Source organism: Boleophthalmus pectinirostris, unplaced genomic scaffold (assembly GCF_026225935.1).
Source record: "Boleophthalmus pectinirostris isolate CB_2022bp ecotype Guang Dong unplaced genomic scaffold, ASM2622593v1 HiC_scaffold_17, whole genome shotgun sequence".
Classification (NCBI taxonomy): Eukaryota; Metazoa; Chordata; class Actinopteri; order Gobiiformes; family Gobiidae; genus Boleophthalmus; species Boleophthalmus pectinirostris.
This window is the reverse complement of record NW_026571115.1, coordinates 21,866,056-21,877,973: the sequence shown is the minus strand read 5'-3', so window position 1 is coordinate 21,877,973 and position 11,918 is coordinate 21,866,056.

The window sequence follows — 11,918 nt, the reverse complement described above, 5'->3', positions numbered from 1 at the left end:
TCTTTTTTGTGACTAGTCCCCAGAACTTGATATGTAGCAACAACAAAAATGGATTTTACTCCAATTAACTCTAACTAGCCCCATCTGTATTTAATGTTATTGTACAATTTCTTTTTCATATGTAAAACTAGTACTAAAACAAAATACTTTATTCAGATGTTGTTTTATGTTTTGACATAAACATTTGCCAAAGGGGCCTATAGTTGTAGAGCCTAGGAGTTTGGCAAGTGCGGTCCAGTCAAAGTACACTGCAACCATGTTTGTTGGTGTTGATAAAAGGGAGTTTATTACATGCATTGTATTGTGCTTTGATTCTCCCTCCAATACAGTGTCCAACGGGCCCCAGTCTAACCTGGCTCCTACATCTGAGCCTGGCCTGGGGCCTCCTGGAACCTGCCTATCACACACACACCACCTCCCTATACGCGCATACATGTTTCTATACTTATCAAACTACAACTATCCTACAGTGCCTCCTGTACAATACTATTTGACCCAAAGGAATAATGTTATCAGTCTACAGATTAAGATAAGTCTTGTATGGCAGGAGAAAACAGTTGGAACGGGTGACCAGTGAGGCACAGCTGCTTGGAGGAGACTCATCTCGGACTCCCCTCTCCATCCAAACACACTCACAGACACACACACATCACAGATCATGGGCGACATACAGTATATACCAGCACATGCACAGCCCTAGTCCCAGTAACACAGCTCACCCTGTTACAGATAGGCTGACTGGAGGCAGGCACGACAAAATGGCGTGGGAGAGGCACAGTGACCCGGGGCTCAGGTGGCAGCTCTGTTATGACGTCTCTGCCCGCTCGTGGTGGATGGTAGGACACACACTTCCTGTATTTCAATGTGTCTATTTTTGTGACTGGATTGTCCTTTTCTTTTGTGTTTAAATGTGATGCTGTGTTTGCTTATGGATCTGTCAATTTCTAGTGGATTGGAAAGGCCAGAGCTGGGCCTATTTCTGTAGGCAAGAGAAAGACAAATGTAAGTACATCTGCAGTATTATCAATAGCACATGTAACATGTGACATGAATGCATTTAGCTTTTTAATTGAGCTTTTCTTGTGCTAACATGATATTAATAGTGGTCATGCTACTTTCTACCACTAGATGTAGTCTTGAGCTCTATGCATGTAATGAAAGTTGGTTTATTTCTTTAAAAAAAAGAAGAAAAAAAAAAAGTAAAGTAGCTTAATTGAAAATTTAATTTAAAAATAAGTTTGGTTTTTTTGGGCAAACATATAGTTATGGTAAGTCTGCTGATAACTTAATGAAATAATTGTAGATTGGTGATGTGTCCACATGTAAAGAACATTTTTAATACTTGAGAAGCTGAGATAGAAGTCTTCTTCCTGAATACTAATCATAGAATCATCTAGTGACTGCATTAGTGATTGACTCTATCGCACAGATCTGGGGCTTATCCCAGAGGAGAGCAGTTTTTAATTAAATCCTTCTTTACACCAGAGAAACGGATGGAGCTTTTTATTAAGGCCATGACAGAGTGGGCAGTTTGTCTGCTGAAAGCTACTTCCGGTCAGTGCAAATGAATGCAGTCATGGAAAAGCCAGTGAGACAATCTTAGGGCAATAGAAATGTTGGACTCTATAATGAATATTTATTTTTTCACATTTGGTAATTTTGCCATGCATGTGGCATGGGGCTGGTAGCAGTAACATTCCGATATTGAATATGAAGATTGTCTTCGCGGCATGTTTTGTATCTCATAATGAAACTAGCTGTATTTTGTCATTCTGCTCTTCCTGACACAAACAGCCACAGTTGTGAGATCAGAGAGCTGGACCCCCCCGTCTCACTGCAGTGACAACATCAATCAGGCAGTCCCCTGGTGCCCCCGCCCCCCTCACACCCTGCCCCCCACCACGCCTCATGAGTGGCATCTCGAGGCCTGACACACATAGGACAGTCCCAGTACAGGACTGTTTATGTAGGCCAGGAAGACACCCTCACTCACCCCGGGATAGGCAGGGATAGAACTGGGCAAAGCTCAGTTCTCTTTTATCTTTTACTTCCTTAAAGTTGAGCAAAAAATATTTTACCCAGTGCAGATATTTTGCAGATATATTCTTTACATGCATTACATACTGCATTTCAACAATATACATTTTAACTGCCCCCATCTATGTTAGAAATTAGTAATAAAGTAATAGATTAACTTTTTTTCCCCTGTTATTATGATAAGAGGGCAAGGATGGCCAGCGGCTTTGATGCCCCACGCTGAGGTGTAAGGCCAGAGGGTGACAGTGGCGGGTGCAGGAAGGGAGGGCCAGGCCTTTGGGGGTGACAGGGTTCTTGAGCAGGCAGCGCGAGGGTGACGGGGGGCACAGAGCGGGCACAGAGCGGGCACAGGCTGGCAAACGAGCAGTACGTCTGTGAAGGGGGGCTGCACAAAGGAGCCTGTTGTTGGGCAGACTCAGACTCCATTCTCATGATTTGGACTTCACGAGTGGCTGTGCTGTTTGGCTTGGGCGGAGAGCACAGAGAGCGGGCGGACAAAGGCGGCAGGACGGTGAGACATTCTGTGAGTCTGTGCACGGAGGAGACGTCGTGTACACGGCCATAAATCTCCTGTCACTTATAAACGTATGTGCACATGCTGATACAGAGCGCAGAGCTACTGTCTCCGTGCGAAATGTTCAACGCTATTTCAACACACTATTTCATGATTCTTTTCACTGGCTCCAAGTTATAATGGATGGCAATCGTTCATGTGCTCTCATTTGTAAAAGCTCAATGTTCATTGTTTGGCCTCAGTTAGGAAGGGTTTGAAGATGTCTGCTTGAATAGTTCTCTCCATCGGGATTGCAAGGGTAGATTACCTACAAGCAAGCATCTGTTTTTTAAGATTTAGTCTTGATTTCATAAACTCATAGATTTTTTGTAACAGAACATGAAATATCTATTGTCAATTGTAGCCATTTTAAAATATATTATGTAATTTGTATGAGTGTTTCCTCATTACTGGTCCAAATAATTTCCCTTGTGGATCAATAAAGTTTGTCTAAGTTTAATTAGGTTACTAAGAGTTGTAATTCAGTTAGTTAATTTAAGTTTGAGTAGTCCTGTGTGGTCCTGCATTTGGCTTGAGTGCTTTGAAAATGTCTGCTTTTCCCTACTCCTATCTCAACCTTCTTTTATCTGTATGCACAGTTCATACAAACATATGGTGTTTGAAAATAACGTAACCATTCTTCAGTTTCAGTTTCATTTATCAGTTCTACAATTTTGCGCTGGAAGTCAATGGACCTGTTTCTATTACCATCTACTACTGACTGACTTACAGTGAACGAGAATATGTCCTCTTTAACTTGTGACATGTTCATAAATGATCTAACTGTTATAAGTCTATAATCTGCTCCATTTGAGTTTGCTCTGTCCCAAGTGCTGTTTGGGCCTTCACAAACCAGAGGCCGCCCTGGCAAGCACGAAGCAAACTCTAAAACTCTGCCTTTTAAACCACAGCTGGTGGAAATGTCAATGATACAATGAAGAAAAAGACATATGTTATCAAAAATATTTCTTCCTGACTCTAAAGGTAGTGAAGAAGAGCAGATGAAGAGGCTATGGGTAAATGAGTAGAGAGAAGTTCATTTAATGTACGGCTTAAGACATGATTGGTTGAAAGTAAAATACAGAGACCTCTGATTGGATGGCAGTGACAGTTCACAGAGGTAATCTGGTAGAAACTAGTGATGTGACGTTCATGAATGAATTGGCTCTTCTGAGCGGTTCATTAACGTGAATGGTTGGAGCCGGATCTGTCTTTTTTTCTGTCTAGATTTTAGGCATTTTTATACCAACACAAGAATCATTACAGAAGCAGAGCAGGCAACACAAGTGAGAGCTTTGTGCACAAAAACGTATTTGACATCATCATAATAACAGTTAGTCTTTTATTTTTTATTATTGTAGTGCAACTTTGTATTTAGATTATGCATCATTTCAAAAGGTAAACACAATCTCACTAACAGTTTGAACTATTACAAAAAAAGTCTTTCTTTCTGTAATTGGTTAGTGAGTGAGATAAAATGAGTCATATAAATAAATAGTAAAAGAGCCAGTCTTTCGAACAGAGTCAAAAGATTTGTGTCCCATGAAAGAGCCAAAAGCCCTGTCAGTACTAGAAACCTATTTGAAAATGTACTTATTTTCCAACTCAAGCACTGATAGTTAAAAACCCAGTATACGACCTACCTTCATCCTGCCCTTGCTCTTCTTTACCCTCACTGCCCCCTGTGCCCACCACAATTACCCCCCACCCCCCTACCCCCAGACAGTCCCTCCCCCCGATGCCCACGTCCCCTCCGTCTGGCCCGCCCCGTTGCTTTTCACCCTCCTGACCCCTGTGCCACCCTGCCCTTCTGTCTGTCTGTCTCACTCCCCCCTCTCCCTCAGACCCAGATGCCCCGCCGCACACACCCACCCTCCGCCCAGTACATATAGCGCCCTTCACACTCTCCATATCATCTCTCCGTTCTTACCATTTTTATATGTATCTCGCAGCTCCTTTCTTCGTGGTGCCATCTTTCTCTCTCCCACTGCACAGATGCCTGGCTCGGATCGCAACAGCTGTCTCGCCATGTGCCACCGACAAGTGTTGCCTTCCACTGTAGACTGGTGTGTGTGTGTGTGTGTGTGTGTGTGTGTGTGTGTGTGTGTTGCAGGGGGGTATGGGTAGGGGTGCTGGTGGTAGTGGTTGGGAATGGATAGCAGAGTAGATTAGTTATGAATATTCATGTTCTTTTGGATGTGGCAACAACCTGAAAATGGCACCGCAGCAGAGGCTCCTCCCAACCCAAATATGAACGAGGCCTAGATACGGCCAGTTGGTCGAGTGGAGGTCCATTCTAGGCTATTGTTAGTGTTGTATATACACAGATGTTATGTTGGTAGATGAAAATTTGTTTTTGTTTGGAAGTGTCTGTGTTCATGAAAAATGAAATCCACTTTGGTGTAAGAGGAAGTAAAACATATGAACCAAAATTAACTCACATCACCAAAATAATAGGATAAAGTCAGTGCAGTATAAGTGTATAATTGTTACATTAGTGCATGTTCTAATTGCTAAGTGTAATATTTAACTAATAGAGTATGTTTTGGGGTTTTCTTAAAGGGACAGTCCAGAATTTTGGACATAGAACCTCCTTTACTAGTTACTAGTGTTGGAGATGTGTGGAGACACTTTAAATATTCCATCCAGTCCTTGTTTTTGCAGAGGTCGCTGGTGCTAGACTAGCACATGTCAGCGGCCATAGTTAGCCTGCCACTAAAAACAGTCTTACCCACTCCACAAAACACCCCAGGCAAATCTATTATTATGCCAGACTATCTATGTGCATGTCTGTGTTGATAGAATCATTTTAGAAGTAAAACCAAACCTTGCATTTGAAGTATTTATGTCTGAGCAGCAGCAGCAAGTTGTACTTCCTGACAGAAAACTTGGCAGTGGTGGACTGATATCACCTAGCACCTACCTTACCTGCAAAGTAAAATTCCGCTGCCGCTGAGAAAATAGTCCCTCAACATGCAACAATTCATGCGATGCAAGGTTAGTTTTATTTCAAACATTATTCTATCAACACAGACATTTACACTGACAGTCTGGCTTAAAAATTTACATCTACAGTCTGGCGTAATAATAGCTTGATGTTTTTAGTGGCAGGATAACTATGGCCATTGACATGCACTAGCCTAGCACCAGTGACCTCTGCAAATACAAGGACTGGATGAAATATGTTAAAAAGTGTCTCCACACATCTCCAACACTCTGGCTAACAAGGAAATCAGGTCCTATGTCCAAAATTCCGGACTGTCCCTTTAACTTAGACAACATAGCTTTGAGGTAAATATAAAATGGAAAGCATGGATTAGCAGTTTGACTCTCATGCCACTAGATGGAGTAATGAGCCATTAAAATGCTCAATTAATGAATGTGCTTGATTTGAAATGTCACACACCAACTAGACTTAACATGGTAGAAAAAACAAAAATGGTCCAAATGCAGTTCCTCTTAATCTACCCCTCTTTTCAAAGTTGTTTGCTGAGACATAAAAATGATTAAGATGATCGAGAAAATTCATTCACAAATACAGTCTTCATTTTTGTATTACTTCACAGTATAGTTGATCCTTTTAGTATTATTATCGAGTTCAGTTGGTCAAGACAATACATGTTAATCAACATACATGATAATATTGTACATGATGTTTACACGCCAGGTTAATATGGGCCAATTTCCATCCATTGTCCTAGATTAATTCTCACAGATGGTGTATATATGGTGATGTATGGACACTAGATGGGGTGGGTGAAGTGTTTTGCCTAAGGGCGCAACAGTATGTACTCATCTGAGCCTAACTAAATCCATCAACTTTTGTTGTGGTGGACAGGCGCACTAAACTGAGTCATTGTTGCCCGACGGTATTCCCAAATTAAGTGATAAAAGTAAGAAATGAAGGCAAGATGATGACAAAGTTTTTTTTCAAAAGGCTACTCCCATAATGAGGAAGTGGCTGAAGGATGAAGAGGGCTGGGTGAGACTGAGCAGTTGGGGTGAGGGGCAGTAGATCTGAGAGGAGCAGGACTCTGGTGGTTCACACTTTCATTCAGAGCCAGGAAAGCAGATTATAGAGAAAGGGAGGGAGGGGGCTATACCATACAGCAGCACTTGAACACACACTGCATCTCCCTCTGGAGAACCACGGCCATGTCATCCACTCCAAAACACAAGCAAAGAGGAAGAAGAAGGGAGAAACATACACATTAAGAACTCAATGATTCTTGTAACCCTGTAACTAATGACAGACACCGCGCCAACATGCACAGACTCATGGATTTGTCAATGTTTTGGTTATTTCATTGGGTTTGATGATGATGATGAGTTTCAATATATATATTTTTTAAATAAGGTTAGCAAAACCAAGAAATTATCAGGGCAAAATAGTGGGTTTGGTGGAGACAACTATTAGCCAGACTGGCGTCACCTAGTGCCTCCACCCAATTTCATTTCTCTCCAGTGACTAGGTCAGGAACCAGAATACACTAGATGGTTTGCAGGAACCCCAGAAGTGCAAGTCCGGGCAGCAGCCAATCAGCGATGAGCCATACATTCTGTGTTGGCAACGATTCCTGAGATCGAGGATTTAAGGCCAGAATAAAGAAAATGTTCTGTGAATTTTATCAAGGGGAAAGACGTTATTGCCCTTCGTTCTATGGAATTTGGGAAAAGCTTAATATACCAGTTAGCCCCATTAGTGGCACATTACATACGTCACAACCAAATAGCAGTGATTGGTTAAATAAAAAAGTGAATTCTATCGCTGTGAGGTCAGACGGTTTCGACAAAGTGAAATTGGCTGATGAATCAGGCTAGTCAATTACTTGTCTCCATTGAGAATTTATGCCATTTTGTGGAACATTACAGGCACCTAAAACATGAAAATATTCTGAGTTTAGAATGCACAACAACGTATGACATTTAGACAGATCGCGATTTAATTGTATTGTCCCATTGTGTCTTTGGGCAAGATATCAACTACACCTGTTTCTCCAAGTAAAATATGTTTCACAAACCAAACGGTTGTTGGTTTGTGAAACATAACCCACAGTGCCCTTGGGTTACACACCTTGCCTTACAATGAAGCACAGTGATTCTGACAGTAAATGTAAATGATGTTGTGTCCTTGTGTCCTTGACCAAGACAGCAACGGCCATCATGACTTGATTCTCTCAATTTACACATTTCAGCTTCCTGTTATTGGTCACATTTCCCCATTAAAAAGATATATATATTTTTTACTTGCTTGTTGTTTTTCACTATTCTGAAACTCATGAATACACCAGTCTTACAGTGTGAATGTGTTGGTACGCTGAGAGGCCATTGGCACGCTGTAACTCAATCTGTAATTCATTCTTATTCCATTGAATCTTAATAGACCTCTACACTCCAGCACTTGCAATGATGTATCTATTTTACTGCTATTAAACACACACCTTCCTGTACTACATATACCACTGGCGTATGCACAATCACCCCCCATTCACTGTGCCCTCTCACTGCCAGACTTAATCACACGTATAAATCCGTCTTGCTGCTGGGAGATAAGCCCCCAAACCTCCTGAGATACCCACTTGGAGCTCTGCAGTGGAGGGGCCCTGATAAGCACAGGAACACACACACAACACCGCAGCCAATCAGAGACGCTCCGGGCTCCAAAATCCACCAATCACAGCCCGCCAACCAGAGCTAATCCCTGCACCTCAAGCCCGCAAGGTAGCATGGGAGAAAATTGCAATCAGATAAGCCAAATAATCAGAGGGCATGTTCTAAAGCAGCACTGTGTCACCTGTAATTGCTTAATTGTTTATTATGTTATGAATCTTGGGTTCTAATGAAAAAGTAATCTGTTGTTTTAGAGCTCAGAGTTGACAGGGAGGGCTGGAAATCTCCCAAAAAGTGTTGGTCTTTGCGTCTTAACTCACCTTTTTGTTCAAAGCCATTCTCTCAGGGGGTTTAGACTCGTTTAAAATGCACTCACAAGCCTAACCTGCATTTCAAAGACACAAGTCATTCTATAGGCTGTGGAAATTGGGTGATATATAGGATATGGACATAGGGGAGTTTATGAAAGGGTTTGTAAAGATATTTTAAGCTCAAAGGTACCGCTTTAGGGTTTTTTAACATGTTTGTTTACTGGTAATATAGGTACCTCTGTGCTGTTACCGTATGCAAATCAAAAAATATCACACAGAAGAAAGTCTGTTATGTTTTGCAGGCCTTAAAAATCTGGAAAATGTCACGTTCTGCAAGGGAAAGAATCATTCTTAATAAGAACTTTTAACCAACCATCTTGTACTAAAGCACTAAGCTGTGTCTGCTCTCCAGCCCCAACCAATCCTGTCCTCCAACTTGTGTACTGGCAGTGCTGGGAAGTAACTGGATACAGGTATACTGCAGATATGTGATCCTGAATACTATTGTACTTGTACTTGTATTCTAGTACAGGTACTTTGCCATTTGGTGATTTCAGAATACGGTTACTTTGCTAAATTAAAAGGAATACATGGTGGAACTTTATTACATAATTTTGGCTTTGTACTGCAAGTTATTAATGAGAAAAAAGAAAAACCCCGCTCTTGTGTGCATGCATTTTTTTCCTTCTCTAATTAGTCATAAGTTCATGCATGACAAACAGGGCAACAGAAATAAAGCCGTTTGTAATACTATGTCGTATTTTGTTGCTAAAATATAATACAACTATGTGTAAAAGTATTCCAAGTATTCAGAATCAGGTTGATTGGCCAATGTTACAAAATACATTTGAATGCAGATATTCAGTGTTCTGTACGTAAATACATTTGCAGAGTATTCTTCCCATCACTGTGTACAGACAAGTCTTATGCAAATAAATGATAATGCACATTTATTATTTTATATTTTCTTGGTCTAAGGATATTGACGCTCAGTACAAAAACAGGAATATAAGTATTACAAATTCACCTCTGAAATCATTCAAAGTACCCTCGAGAAACACTGCCGTACATGTACCAAATACTTCTCTCTGGACACTTTGAGGCCCAATAAGGCTCGATCCAATACCATCTTTCACTGTATGGATTTTAGTCTCTGGCTCTGGGAAAAGTAAAGAGGCTGTGTTTTATTTTTGTGTTGACCAGGCCCTGCCGTGGATGTTTGGTGGACAAAGCTGGCTGAGGCGTGAGTGGTCATCTCCACTGCCTGGTAACAGAGGTGGAGCTAACACTGGACCAGAGTTTGGCTAAGGTTCTGACCAATGCACAACTCTGGTGCTGTTTCGGTCAGACTATTAAGACCAGTGCCATATTATATCAGGGAGGTGCTGTGCTCATCATTTGTCATGTGAAGCTATGCCAGTTCATGATTGTTTTTTATTTTAATTTTTCTTTTATATACTTATAGTAAGTCCTGGGTGAAACTGTAAGCGCAAACTTGTGGTTCATACGTTGCTTTCTTACTTGGAATTCAACTTTGTTTTACAGGCATTAGGCAGTCAGTGGTACTTAGGCATTATAAGTACTTTTTACTTCAGCCCAAACCCTCTCGGCGATGTCATGATCCAAATGAGGTTGTCGTGTGCTTGTAGTGCTGCAAATGACAGAATAAACTAAACTAAACTAAACTACTACTGCAAAATACCCATGTGTTAATGAGTCTAATTATTCATATGTTGCACTAACCAAACAAAAAGGCAGGGATTCTGAATAAACTTTTTAAAGATTTTTAAAACTCCTGAATTCTATTGAGCAAATCTGCATTGATGTTCAATGCATGACAAAAATAAAACCTTATAACATTATTTAGTGAAATCATTACATTATATCAACATTAAAACATATCTTAGACAAACTTTATTGATCCACAAGGGAAATAATTTGGACACAGTAGCTCACACATAACAAAGAGCAAGAATATAATAATATAATACATTCAAAATAAGTAGCAAAAATAACAAGAGACAGGTGTTAAATAAGGCATAATTATATAAATGTGTATATACAAGTAAAAGTATATATATATAGAAATATAGTCATACAAATATATCTCTCAGCTATGTATCCTACAAGAGGTCATAAGGAGAAAAAGATGAAATGCTGTATGGAGTATAGTAAGAATATAGTCATGTATTTCTCACAGTTTGAGAATGAGCTCCACATCTGCACTTTTACTAATTCCTTTTTTCACTAATCTTTATTATCAATTAAACACCATTACCTGAATAAAAGAGTAAAAATAACCAGAATGAAAAACAATGTCTTATTATTTTGCTTCTGTTAAATAGTTACATATTGTAAATAGATCTTTAGTGGACAGGTGTATTCTGTCAAAAACTACCTTTAATGTCTGCATGTTTTTTCCACTTTGAGATTAATAATACAATAGATTTCAGAACCATGTAGCTAATTATGGACATATGTGTTTTAGATATTATGTCAATACTCTGCAGTGCCTCCTTCTTGGGCAGGTCGCTATTGCAAATTGGTTTCTTAATTACTGAACTAAAAATCGTGTGATATTTGGATGGATGGAAAATGGATGAGGACTATTTTACCATAAAAAACTGTCTGCTTTCCCCTTCAGCCGTCCTGATGTATGTCTTTCTCATTGGCTCCAATCCTTCAGTTCACTGAGTTCACTCCTCATTCATCCTATAGCTCTATAACTGTCCCGCCTGTGTCTGGGCGCATTCAGCTCCTCGGATTCGGCCCGGTCCCACTGGCCACTGCCCAGGTCAGCATTCCCCGCCGGGACGTTGCTTGGTGGGACTTTTGTCTTGATTTTGGGCAGTCTGTTCTTATAGAGTCCATTTGCGATCCAGGAGTGAGTCACAGGGTGTATACATCTCACTTAGACACTACATTTCAAATAACTATATGGGACGCAAAACAGATTTGTTTATTACACACGTTACTTTGTTTTGTTCTGCTTGGTTTGTTCGCCGGCATTTTGAGATGGGCAAAAAACAAAACAAAACAAAGCAAAACAAAAAACGCGCAAAATCAGAATCAAACTATGGTTTCTGCCTCATTCGTATAAAAAAAAAAGTGTTTTAAATCGTACCGAGTTTTGCGTAAAATACTTCGCTCCAAAGAAAATCTATATCAACTTTAAAACTCGCTCAAAGTTTAGACCTAATTGACTCGGTGTGCTGATCAAGTAACTTGTTTCTTTTTTTTCATCCGAAACTCTTCGGCCTGTAATTGGAACGGCGCCCTATAAAGCTGCAAGCTTCGGGCCTGTTTCAATACAGTATTGAGGGGTCAACTCGGGGTCAAGATAAAAAAAATAAAACGTTCACGTTTGTTAACAATGGCGTTTTGAAATCTTTTTACGCAGACTCACT